Source organism: Triticum aestivum, chromosome 2B (assembly GCF_018294505.1).
Source record: "Triticum aestivum cultivar Chinese Spring chromosome 2B, IWGSC CS RefSeq v2.1, whole genome shotgun sequence".
Classification (NCBI taxonomy): domain Eukaryota; kingdom Viridiplantae; phylum Streptophyta; class Magnoliopsida; order Poales; family Poaceae; genus Triticum; species Triticum aestivum.
In genome coordinates this window covers 120,375,622-120,389,849 of record NC_057798.1, presented here as the reverse complement: position 1 = coordinate 120,389,849, position 14,228 = coordinate 120,375,622, and positions in this window count along the sequence as shown.

Sequence of the window (14,228 nt, the reverse complement as noted above, 5' to 3'; positions counted from 1 at the left end):
CCAAAAATCAGCTCAAGGAAAATTCCCCTCATGCCAAAATCATTTCGTCGAACACATGGCCGGCACTGTTCCTGTACACTTTTAGAAAGTTCAGAGTTTCAGAGAGTTCAGTGTCGTTTTTCGTCAGAGAGTTGTCATCGATCACCTAAGCACCCTGGCGCGTTGCGCACGGCCTCTCCTCCTTGACCAGAGCACCGCATGCTCTCTTGGACGGACGCAGGTGTCGGTGGCGGCGAGCATCATCGACGCCGGCAGCTTCTGCGGTGGCAGAGCCAACCGTGGCGGCCAACGGGAGCCAGTGCCAGCTCGCTACGCCGTCTGGCGCCGCCCAACACCCCCTAGCCCTCCGCGTGGCCACATGAGTGCCAGCGCACCCCGCAGCACCGTCACCGTAGCCCGGCAAGCACAGGGCGCGCCCTCTGCCGCCGACGGGCCCGCGCCGCCCCGTTTCGTCGAAGCCACCCAGAGAGCCTAATCTAAGCTTGGTTAGCACCTAAATGGAACCGGTGGACCTCCACGTTGACGCCCAACCTCCTAAACTCCCCGACCAAGCTCTGCACCGGTGTAACCATCGCCAGAGATCCCCGTTCACGTCCACCGCCTCGGATCGCCTATAAAAGGAAGCCCCGAGCTCGTTCTCGAGCACGCACCACCACTGCACCTCACCAACACCCCGCCAGGCCACTAGGAGGACCTCGAGGAGGTCTCCTCCCCCAACTCCGGCCGCCCCGATCCGCCTCGGCCACCAGCTTGATTCACTCAGGTGAGGCCATCCCCGGCGCCCAAACCTCGTTAGTAACCTCCTCTAGCACCAAGTGAGCTAACCCGAGCTTCAATTTGACCTTCGCAGCCCTCCCCGACGAGATCCAACTCCACCCGAGCCGCCGTCCGCCGGAGCAAGGGCCGCCGTTGACGTGGTGCTTGCCGACGACCACCACCACCACCCACCAACGCGGAAGGACACGCTGAGCACGTAGGTACTCTCCGATCCCGCTGCCTCACCGTGGATCGCCGTCGGTGACCACCGCAGCTCTCGGGCGCCGACGAGCTCTGTTCTTCCCTGTTTGAGATTTCAAACCTGACGAGTGGGACCCACCTGTCAGCCTCTCTTTTCTTTTAAACGAACCATTTTCTGAAAACGTATTTGGGCAAATACGCTTTCAGTCTGAAGCGTTATTCTGGTCTTTTCTGTTCAGCCCCCTGAGAAGTTTCTGTTTCATTACAGAGAGGTCCCTGGATTAAAACCCTTATAACTTTTAAACAAAAAAGGATTTTTGATTGATTCTTTTTCTGTCCTCTTTAAAATTTTGTCTAGTGTTTTACCGGATTTATTTGAAAATTATTTGGAATACTTGTGTGCACCCCATGGTATTTACGATAGTGCATGTGTTTCTTATACCGTAGATACCGAAGGAGGTGATGGAACCACGAACTTCACCGAGCTAGGCTCCGACTACTCCGAACCAGGCAAGCATGTTTGAACTTTTGATATGATGAGTGTCTGTGGCATGTTTGCATTAAGTAGTTCCATGGCATGTTTATGAGCATTTCGATGAATGTTATATTACATGCAAAGTTGAGGCAAGTGAGTTTCAAAAATCCATAAGTTGTTGGATATGAGTTACATGTCCATGTGATGGCATGAGAATGGGTAAGATGGCAGTGTTGTAGCATGCCAGCCTTATGCCAGACTATTTGACTCCTGTGTCAACATGAATCAGTCCAGTTTCCATCCGTTTTCCCTTCCTGTACTACCACATGTTTTCCGCAAGGGATATGTCTTAGTAAGTTGCAAACCGTTTTCCTGGTACACACCAAATTGAGAGGCCGTGATGAGGGTTCCATGGCCCTGGATTAAAGACAGTCATCCGGTCAGGGGGCATGGGTGTTTCCGGCTGGGACCGAGATGGGGGCACCCCTTAGAGCGCGCGTATATAAATTTGATCCCATGCTATTCGAGATTGTGATCTCCCCGTCTCAAAGTTTTTCTTGAATGCTGTCTAGGGTGATTCCTGGCATCGTAAGGTGGGATGGGTGTGTACTGGTTAGATGTGTTTCTTTCGAAATACCGTAAACGGAACTAGTCCTTCGTGACTACGGAAATCCGTTGGCTGTGGGCTATTTAGTACAAACTCTGCAGAGTCAAAGATCATTGAATCATCTTATCCATGTCCAAGTACTGTGTTAAACTTATCTTGTCAAGTGTCAGTCTCAGTGACAAAAACTCCGGTGAACCACATGAGTGTTAAGCACGGTTAAACGTTTATTCCTGTGGATGGACTAACCCATTGATTATTGTGTGTTGAATATTTCTTTTGAGTATTATATCCTTGTGAATTTTATCAGATATGAATAATGAAATATAAGCCCTTTCTGCGATGTCGCTTAGACGTCCGACTGTGGCACAATTTGTTATTTACTTTTGGATATAAGCCCTTTCTGCGATGTCGCTTAGACGTCCGACTGTGGCACAATTTGTTATTTACTTTTGGATATAAGCCCTTTCTGCGATGTCGCTCAGACGTCCGACTGTGGCATGATTTGTTATTTACTTTTGGATATAAGCCCTTTTTGCGATGTCGCTCGGACGTCCGACTGTGGCACGCTTGTTATTTAGTTTCAATATAAGCCCTTTCTGCGATGTCGCTCAGATGTCCGACTATGGCACGCTTGTTATTTACTTTCGATATAAGCCCTTTCTGCGATGTCGCTCAGATGTTCGACTGTGGCATGCATGTTATTTACTTTCAATATAAGCCCTTTCTGCGATGTCGCTCCGACGTTCGACTGTGGCACGCATGTCATTTACTTTTCAATATAAGCCCTTTCTGCGGTGTCGCTTAGACGCCCGACTGCGGCATCATTATTTATTTGTTCACCCTTCGTGGCATCGCTCTAGACACCCGATCGGTTTTCAGTTATTTTGTTGGGATTTCGGGAGGACTACCGCCCGACTCCATTTTTACTTATCTTGTTGTGCCAATAATTATTAAATTGAATGTGCATTAATAATTACTCATGACGCATTCATGCATGCATTTGTTATATCTTATGTCTGAACTGTCTTGCGAGTACTTTCAAAGTACTCACCTGGCTTGTTGATTTGGCCAGATGTTGACGAAGGCGATCTCATGGATGAAGAGTTCGATAGCGAGTCCAACGCCTAGAGGAGTCCCAGTCAGTCTCGTGCGACCCTGGATTTGGTCACTGTATTATATCCGCTTCCGCTACCCAAATAAATTCATCGAGCCTCACCTAGATGCTCGATGAGCTGCCAGTTTAGGAGTCATGTTATCCACTCCACTGTGATATTCCACCACCACTTTTATCTCGAGTCAGTAGTATACCACCACACCATTGTGTCATAACCGCCCTTATGTACAATATTGGCGTGTTTGTAATAAATTGTTGAGCAGCCTCACCTCAACCCTGTAATATATTTAATGCTACTGGCCTACTGTATCAAGTATTTGTCTACTAGTAAGGAAAATTCTTCCTGTACTAGAATCAAAAGATCGATTTCTCAATAAGTATTTTATTGAAAAACCGGTCGTGACACCTGTCAGTGGAGAAAGAAATAAAAACCAAAATTATGTGTATGTGTGTAATCAAACCATGGACTCGTCGCTGCAACTCACACTCGTCAGCCAAATGAAAATGAAATACTTTGCATCAGACACTCACGCTCATGCTTTCAAACCATGCTAATGCATGCACGTTGCCCTGTCAATCAAAGTCCTGCTCATGGCGCAACGCAAACGGTGAGCCCATCACCTGCGCGCCCTAACGGTGCCTGACATTACTGTTTACACGTTTGATGGAGGCCTACACGAACACCGAGCATGTATTCACCTGTCTCAACACCAACGGTCATGCTCAGGATCGCTTTGCTCATGTATATCGTCCATCACAACGACAATCTATAAAACAGACTAGCTAGAGTGGGTACTATGGTACGGAGTATGTACTATCGTGAGCGACCGATCATAGTGCCACTGGACACGAGTGTGTGTCTGATCGATTTGTCCATTATTCGTAAGTTATGCATGGTTGTGTGGTGTCTAATGGTGGTTGTCGAAGGCTAGTTGGTGACAAGAGCGGTTGCATGGATGCCTGGTTGTCAATATGTGCCGCATATGCTTCAAAGGCTCGTCATCCATAAGTTCACATTTTACCACCACGCTAGCGTCTGACTACCCTGGCCTATCGAAACCCCTTCCATCGCTAGTGTGCGCTTCCCGCCTGAAACGGTCATTGTCTCTCGAGAACGTCAATGCCGCATTCACCGGACTTAACTGCAGGTGTAGTTGGTGTGTCACTGACATGCGGGCTAGATGCCCGTTGGGCCCACATGTCAGTAACACAACGCATGACGAACCTACTCTGGCGCCATCCGTCCATCTGTCTACCATGGCCCATTGCCATTCGCCCCCTATATTAACTTGAGCCCAGCTCCCAGCCATGGCCAAAGACCCACACTCATTCTCCTCCGGTCCCTTCCTTCTGTCGGCACCACTCCAACCATGGCCTCCTGGTGCTCCAAAGCTCTCTTGGACGTACTATCGCAGGAGCAGACGAAGGACATTGGCGGCTCCGCTCCAGGCGCGCTCCAAAGCTCTCTTCGACGTAGTGTCACAGGAGCAGACGAAGGAGATCGCCGGCACCCCCCTGGCCGCCCTCCGCCGCCACGACCATGAAGTCAGCACGCGTGCGCGGGCGCAGCCGGTAGCAAGGAAGAGTAGTACACGGTAGGTCACTGCCGCTCTGGTCCCAGGAAGGCCACCGCTACTCCACTTAGTCGACGCCAAGCTTGGTAGGGTAAACATCGGCGGCTGATTAGCCGCTTGACGTGGAGGCAGAAATCTTCAGAACCTTGTGCTCTGGAGGAGGAGGTTATCAAGGCAGATGAGGTGTGGCCGGGTTTCTCGGGTTCATGGCTGGACATGGTGGTCGGGCGCTGGCGATCATTTAGATTAGGTTTACAGTAGGTTTTAGTACGGTTTGTGCGAAATATGTAATGAATTTCGTCCAGTTTGTAGGAAAAGTTTTCTAAATGTAATGAATTTCATCCGGTTAATTTGAAATTTGCTTTGTTTGCATGAATTTCGTCCGGTTAGTTCATATAGTTGTCAAAAGGTATGCCGGCAGCATCGGATGGCATCCATCAGTGTCCTCGAACAGATGTCAGTGTAAATTTGTGGGCCAGTGCTGGAGATGCCCTAACTATCATGCTATAATCACTAACAGTGCTCCATTATTTGGCAGGGAACAGTTATCCCTCGATCAAAATCAGATCCGCCGTGTTTCACACTCCTCCCACGTATGAGTGTAAACTCATGCTTACATAAAAATGGAGCAAGTGGATGGCACTGTAGCATGTCATATCACTCAAACTAGCCCGCCTAACGCGTGGGAAAGCACCGCCCTCGTCATTTTGTTCTGGATTTCTATCGATCGATCACACGAAAATGTTATGCTTCGCAAGTTCTAAAGGAAAAGGCAGCACACTTACGACTCGTACGCGTCACACCCCCGACAGTCCGGCTCGTACGCCGCTCACCAGAGGGGACACGCGTTGTCTTGCAATTTCACTGACATGTGGGACTACAATTGAATAAACCGCCGATAGCCGAAATCTAATCGCTCGGTCGGCGTCGGCTGAGAAGAGAGAGACGGGGGAAGGAGAAGAGATCGCCCGCCTACTGCACACAGACTCCAAGAAATATATTGTGATAATGTGAAGTGGGCCATGCAGGAGTCTGGACCGCTTCCAAGCCTGCTTCTGACCGCCCTGGCCCACCAGAACCCCCCCCACACCTCCCCCCGCGCGCTCCCCCCTCAGACGCCAGCAGCCCGCCGCATGCATGCATAGCAAGTAGTACCAGTAAAAATAAAGGTAAAAACATTTGAGAGGAAATAGATAGAGAGAAAGTGAGAAAAAGTTGTAACCTTATAGCCAAGCTTATAGTCAACAGTATGGTAGTATTACATGAGGAAGGAGGGAGTGGTGCACATGCCAAGTTCATTGGGATGCCGTGTTTCACACTCCTCTGTCATAACAATGGAGACAATAGCTTTCATCAAAAATAAACAATGAATACTCGTTGCCCGTCCTCTATATCGGAAAGAATACTTTCATTCGCCGAGATATGGGATGTCGACCATCCTCCTCCACCTGCCATGCACAAAATTATCCTGGTCTACCCTGGTTGTATTGCAGGCCTAACCTTTCCCATTGTAAGTTGGTCGGATGAAGGAACCATCATGACTTCGTTGAATTCCGCTTCTTCAAGAAAACTTACTGTACCGACAATACTACTACCACACGCGAACACTGGACGACACTGTACCACGTCATATCACTGAAACTCAGTAGTCCAAACTAGCCCGCCTAGGTCCTCTATTTTGGAACAGAGGGAGTATGTTTCTGTACTGCTATGATCTTGTGTTGTACGTCTCTATACTTTTGCTACGATTTTCCTACCCTATGAACCAAATGAGGCCTGAATGTATCCGTGTCGACTAAGCCTACAATTTTAGGAGCTTGGTCTATTGGCCGATCGACGACGGATAAGTATAAGTGTACCACGAGCTCATCAGCCCCAACGTTTATCTTCGGTGAGTGTTTTGCAAGTACTATAGCTCACACAGTAGCTAGCCTACTAACACCAAGAATCATCAAACAAGCCCTACTGATATGATAAACAATTCAAACTTACATCTAAGCATGCGATATATTACATCAAAAGCTGGTGAGGATACATCTGTTTCCATAACTCGGAGAGGGTTCGCATGATTCACTATCAAACAAAAGTAGCAAGTACCGCCCACACAAGACAGTGCACTAGCCCTAAGATGGTTTGATAACACGCATCATTCTGGTAATTAAACACATGGCAATGCAAACTACCCTGAAGGATTATCGCGACCAACTATTTCTTGTCATCGATCTCTCGGGCAATGACCACAGCACGGACAACGGCATGGGAATCGATCTCTAGGGAGATGTCCACAGGACTGACCGCTACATCGGAATCGATCTCTGGGGCGATGTCCACAGGATGGATAGCAGCATCGGAATCGATCTCTAGGGCGATGTCAAGAGTACGGACCACGACATCGAAAACGATCTCTGGGGTGTTGTCCACATGACGGGCCGTGACATCGGAATCATCATGGATGTCCACCGGCACCTGCACAACCCTAATATATTAGCAAGCCCATTGCAAATAATCAAAAATCACAACTATGGTAAGCCACTATTTTTTACCTTGTGCAGCTCACCGGGGGATCCCATCCCTCCGGGGGGCCATCTCCTCGTCCTTGATGGGGCCCATCACCTTGCTAGGGGAATACTACTTCTCAATGGCGACTATCTGTCACATCCTAGTTAGTCATGCATTAGAGTGTTGCATCATGTTTAATCTTTCATTAGAAACCTGAAATGGGGATGACAGAACCCCCAGTCCCCTCTGAATCCAATTAGGATTTACTAAAAAACTTTTTCAATGAACCTGAAATGCCCTTCTGAAATGCCCATCATTTTTGTCTTGGTTCAGAACCTCTGCCAAAAGTGGTGCACATTTTCCTAGGCCAGCTTAGGGTTTTTGAATTAAATCATAAATATTTGAATTTGGGCATTTAAAATTATATGAAATATTTAAATGCTCAAATATCTCCAAACTAAAATGTTTCCTGTTGGAAATAATCCAACTATGGACCAGGAGTAGTTTGGTGATTTTAGGAGTAGCCTAAGTATTTTATTTAATTCAACAAAGTTGCAGAAGTATTAAAAAACAGAAAACAGAAAAAAATGGAAAAAGCTTACCTGGCGCCCAGCACCCGGCCCACCTGCCGGCCCAGCCCAGCACCGCGCCAGCGAGCTGCTTGCCGGCCAGGCAGGCAGGCAGGTGCTCGACAGCGAGCACCGCATGGGTGCCACGCACATGCTCGCCGCCTCGCCGCCTCCCTCACCCGGCTAACGCCGTGAATCGGCCTCTCTCTCTCTCCCGAACCTCCCAGACACCCCCTCACCTCTCCAGCTCCTCTCCCTCGCTCTCCCATGCCATGGCCGACGCAATCGCCGCCACCCCCTCGCCGTAGCCACGCCCTCCGTCAACCCCACGCCGTGCCGCCGTGTCCAGGAGCTCCGCCGCCGTCCACTTCATCGAGCTAGCCGAGCCCCGTGTGCTCGTGCGGCCCGAGACCACCGCACCGACCTCGCCCGAGCTCGCCGTCGCCGGAGATCCCCTTCAACACCGTCGCCGCCTCAGCTCGTCCCCGACCGCGCCGGTGGCCTCTACGGGAGCGCTGTGAGCCTAGCTACCCCTCCGACCCTCCCTCTTTCATTCCCGAGCCGTGTAGCCACCGCACGAAGATCACACGCACGCACCACCGCGGATCTCGTCGCCGACGTGCTCCCGGCCATCCTCCGGCCAACCCGCGGTGGCCAACGCACACACCACGCTGCGTTGGGCCCAACCGTGCACTTACCGCACCTCCCCGCACACCCTAGGCCGAGTTCGCTTTCACCCGAACTCCGGTGGCCGCCAAGGTCGTCGCCGGCGCCAACTCTGGCCACCCCGACCCCAACGGACTCCACCAGGAGCTGCGGTTCGTCCTCAGCTCCACTCCGGTGGTCTCCGTGACCCATTTGGTGGCCGAAACGGCCAAAACCACTCCCGCCGCCGCGTCGGGCTCGCCGGCGGCTAAACGCCGGCGCCGCTGGCATTGACTTTGACCACGGGTGGGCCCTGGTTGACCCCCCCTGAGTCAATGACAGGTGGGGCCCAGCCCTGTTAATTAAACATGTTTAGTTTTAATTAAACTTTAATTAATTTAATCACCCTGACATGCGGGACCCACTGTCAGGTTTGACCCGGACGTGTTCCGTTGACCTGCTGACGTCACACTGACGTCAGGCTGACGCAATAATTGATTTTCTAGAATTAATCTAATATAGGAAATTCCAGAATATAATTTAAACTTCAAAAATTCATAACTTTTATTCTGTAACTCCAAATCAGACAAATTATATATGAAAAATGATCAGAAAAATCCAATCTATCCATCTGTACTGTTTCCATGCATGACTAAACAAGTTAAATTGATGTTTAATGCAGAACAAGGAAAAGCACTTTAAAAGGCCATGTTTGAGTTTGAAATTTGAATCTTTGATTCAAATTGGTCCAAACCCTTCCGGTCTTAGTTGCATTAGCCCAACACACTCATATTGCTATGTTTCATGCATGCATCATACTGTTGCACATTGTTTGGTGATGGTGGTGTATCGGTGTCCTTTGCGACAGGTTCTGCCTCCAAGGAGTATCGTGATTACCCTAACGAAGAACCGTATCAGTGCATCGAACCATCAGGCAAGCAACCAACCATTTGATCATATCGATACAATCCCATGTTCTCGCTCCTGCTCTCTTTTACTGCACTAAGACAACGCGTTTCAAACTGCTGTGTGCTACGGTAGTTGAACCCATTTCCTCTGCATGACCTGTCATTGCCATAGTAACTAGATGAAACCCACTAGCATGTGTAGGAGTTGATTGAGCCATATGTATGTGTTGTTCCTACCTTGCTATGCCTGCTATGCTTAGAGTCGTGTCAGGTCTGGTTCATCTGGGTGATGGCTAGAGTGAAATGATTATGTCGGTAATGAGAGTGGTGTGGTGAACACGATTTGGTAAAGGTATCGATGAGAGGCCATGTAGGAGTACATGGTGGGTTGTTTCATTGAAGCCGACCTTAAGCACTGAGATCTGTATGTGCAATTTAAGATACAGCTACTACCATGCATTGGGCCCTGAAATATGACCCCGCTCGACTTCTTATTCACCCTAGCTCTCTGTCCAGGAGTTGCACGTAGTTTCTGGTGTTTGTAGCCTACTGGAGGCCGTGGACAGCGCTGACCGTAGGGGTGGGCTGTGATGCGGTAGGTACGTGGCACGGTGTACTGAATAACCGTTAGGTATCTCGGGAACCCTGTTCACATCGTTCGGGGCCGTATGGGAAACCTCAGCCGGACTCCCTATGGATGGAACCTGGATAGGCGATAAACCTGGACTAGAGGCTTAAGTGTTTAGGTAGGTCGTGGTCTACACCCACGTCGGCTTTCGCTTGAAGTCTGCCGAGCACATGTCGTGTGCAGACGCTAAGTGGTGGAAACATGTATGAAGAAGTACACCCCTGCAGGGTTATCATGATCTATTCGAATAGCCGCGTCCGCGGTAAAGGACTACTTGGTTGCCTATACAGTTCATAGACAAGTAAATGGAAACTACTAAAAGTCTCAAGATAAGTGTGAGTGCCGAGGATGGCTCTTCCGTAGGAAGACGGAGGTGGATCCTCGGTAGTGTATTGAAGTGGAGAGTAGTGGACTCGTGTGCGCAAAACCATTTCAAGTTGGAGTCTCGTAGGTTAGCCTAGCCAAGAGTCAAAGCTGGCTTGCTGCAATAACTCCACCAACCCTTCTTGATAATATGCATATATGTAGGATCTGATGTAAGTCTTGCTGAGTACCTTTGTACTCATGTTGCTATAATTTACATTTTTACAGAAGACGCTACAACCCCTTCTGATGGGTTCTACGTAGACGTTGACATCAATGAGTAGGCTAAGGCCCAGGTGGTGATCCTGAGCTTGTGAAGGACCACGTAGTATAGCTAGGCTTTCCAAGCCTCTTTTATCTTTCTAGTTGTCTGTACTCAGACAAGTTACTTCCGCTGCTGTTTTGTATGACTGTATGACTTGAATGCTGGGTCGTGTGACCCGTACCTTTGTGTATGTTATGTATGGCTCTCTGAGCCTTAAATAAAGTACTTGTGTCATAGAGTCATGTTGTGATGCCTTGTTGTATTTGCACATATCGAGCATATTGTGTGTATGATTGAAATGCTTGGTATGTGTGGGATCTGACTATCTAGTTGTTTATCTTTAGTAGCCTCTCTTACCGGGAAATGTCTCCTAGTGTTACCGCTGAGCCATGGTAGCTTGCTACTGCTCTGGAACACTTAGGCTGGCCGGCATGTGTCCTTCTTCGTTCCTGTGTCTGTCCCTTTGGGGAAATGTCACGCATTGAGTACCGGAGTCCTGTTAGCCCGCTACAGCCCGGTTTACCGGAGTCCTGCTAGCCCAGTGCTACAGCCCGGACCCACTTGCTGTTGACCGACACGTTCGAAGCTGGGTCATGGATGCCTGTCCCTGTAAGTCTGTGCCACTTTGGGTTTACGACTAGTCATATCAGCCCGGGCTCCTTATCATATGGATGCTAGCGACACTATCATATACGTGAGCCAAAAGGCGCAAACGGTCCCGGGCAAAGGTAAGGCGACACCCGTGGGGATACCGTGCGTGAGGCCGCAAAGTGATATGAGGTGTTACAGGCTAGATCAATGTGACATCGAGTCGGGGTCCTGACAGCGTTGGCATCAGAGCCGGACTGCCTGTAGGTTCTCCAAGCCAAACTAGTCGATGTTGAGTCTAGAAATTCTTTAGTTATATGTAGGGGAATTGTTTGTGGGTTGGAACGTAAGGCTCCTTTTACTTCTTTATCTTATGACATTCTGATCTGAGTCAGTCTATTCTTCCACCGGGGGTTAAGGAATTAGGATCTATTCTCTCTATCAGGATCATGTGTTACTAATCAGTAGTACCTTATAGGTTTGATGGATACAAGCCTAGTTCAATTCTACTACCACATTATGTTGCTAGGATGGACTCAGAACTTCATATGATGATGTTGAGTGTGTATGAAATCCTTTGTCAAATGTCTCAAAATCCTTCTTGAGCATTTACAGCTGTTATGCTGCCGAAATTTTGCTAGAAATTCTAATGCCTTTGCATTATGATTGTGCTTTCAGATGGCCACTCGCGACCTCAATCAAGTGGTTCGCCTGACTCGATGCCTAGATGTACCCGGTCATACCGCCATATTGGTCAGGGTAATGACTGAGGCTGGATACCGTTGGTATCCTGAGTACACGGTCGAAGAGCAATTTCGGGACTTCTATCAAAGCCAGTATCTCTACACTGTCAGGATATTTCCATCTTATCCTGGATCCACCGAGACCCTTCACTGCTCCTATGGACTCGGGGTTACTATTGAGATGGCTGTGCAGGACGCCGCCTACTCTATGATGACCATCATGCGAGTCAGGTCTGGTCTATTTCGGGACTCTGATTTCCGGTATATGCCAGGATCACTTCCGGGAGCACAAGGATATCTCCAGGCTATCTATGCTGACCCCACCCAGGAGGATTCACGGACTCGCACTACTGCTGAGATGCTCGAGGATAAGGACCGTGAAAATCGGGCCTTGAGGTTAGAGCTCTTCAATACCCGTGCTGACCATTGGGCCACATTGACTCGGTTTGCACCGGCAGTGCAAGCTGGATATTCGGATATGCGTGATCTCTATCCTGTGAGATCTGCTCTGCCAGACGTGATGGGTTGGCGTGATGTAGGAGGCATCACCCCACCTCGCGGTCCCCGCAGGCCACCGTCTGTTGGTCCAAGACCTCATCCTAGTCCCTATGGTCCACAAGCTCCGCGAGATCGTCTGTTTCCGGATGATCATGTTGAGCTTCCAGGCTATGGAGGTGACTTCTACGAGGACCACTACGGATCGGTTTGAGTTAGTGGTAGTATCACTAGTTCGTGTTAGCTGTGTTGTCTATCGTCCTGCGTGACTCGTGGGATATGACCTAGTTTGTACTCTTTCCGGAGATGTAGAAAAATAATGTATAGGAGCTTGGGATGCCTCCGATGAGATGTAATCCTCTTTTCACCGTAATAGTACTTTGTTTGGTCTTGTACTAAACCCTGTATGGTGTGTATGACGATGGAATAAAGAAGCAGTCTCTGTATCTACCATGTCATACGGATGATCATCTTGCATTCCGAGTTATTCCTTACATTCTATATCCTATGTCGGAATTTTATCATTCTGACTAAATCATTGTCTTGTTTACCTAGGATGGTGAACACGCGCACTAACCCTGCTCCTCAAGAGCAGGCCGAAGGCAGTGAAGTCAGGAATGCAAATCTGCCTCATCCTCCTTCCCTAGCTGAGGTTATGATGGAAGCCGAAAGAAACAAGCGGGAGACCAACCGTTTGTTGGAGCGTATTGAACAGAACACGGCACACCATCAGAGGACTAACGTGGTGTCACTCAGTGATTTCATCAAGTTACATCCACCCACGTTCCACCACTCCGTCGAGCCTCTCGACGCTGATGACTGGCTTCGCAGTATTTCTCACAAACTGCGTTCCGCGCTGGTAGCGGAGGCTGACAAGGTCACCTTTGCTGCATATCATCTTGAAGGCCCCGCCAGTCTATGGTGGGAGAATTATGGAGCTATGCGCCCAGCGGGCCATGTCACTACTTGGGCTGAATTCAGCGAGGCTTTCCGTGAACATCACATTCCGGAGGGTCTCATGGACCGTAAACGTGAGGAATTTTGCAATTTCACCCAAGGCCGACTCTCTGTGGATGTTTACAGCAGGGAGTTTGGTAACCTCGCACGTTATGCAACTGAGGAAGTTTCTACAGATGCTAAGAAGCAAGCGAGGTTCCGTAAGGGACTTAGTCCTGAGCTTCGCCGCGACCTCCGTCTGCATGAGTGCACATCTTTTCAGAAACTTGTTAACAAGGCCATCAGTGCTGAAACTGGTCAGACTGATTATGACGCAACACGCAAGCATGGCCGTGACATGGGTTCCTCATCCGGTGCTGGTCCTCAGAAGCGCCGCGTGTGGGTGCCAACACCGCCCTGCCACCCAGGTTCACACCGAGGCCATCTTTCCAGGCGCCTCGCCCTGTTCAACAGTCTGCACCAGCCAAGCCTTATGGGGGTCCAACCAACAATGCTCCTCCACGTACCAGTTCCGTGACCTGTTTCAAGTGTGGGGAATCTGGTCACTATATGCGTGAGTGTCCCCAGACCAACCCCAACCAGCCTGCTAAAGCTGTTGGCCGTGGCAAGCCGACAGGGAAAGTGTTCCACGCCAAGCCGGCCACCTCTACACGTGGCCATGTCAACTGTATCTCTGCCGAGGAAGCTCAAGAGGATCCCAACATCGTTCTTGGTACGCTCCTTGTTAATTGCCACCCGGCATCTGTTCTTTTCGATACAGGAGCCTCTCATTCTTTTATATCCGAAAATTATGCTCGTTTGCATAACATCGCATTCTGTGACATGCCAGCCTCTATGGTAA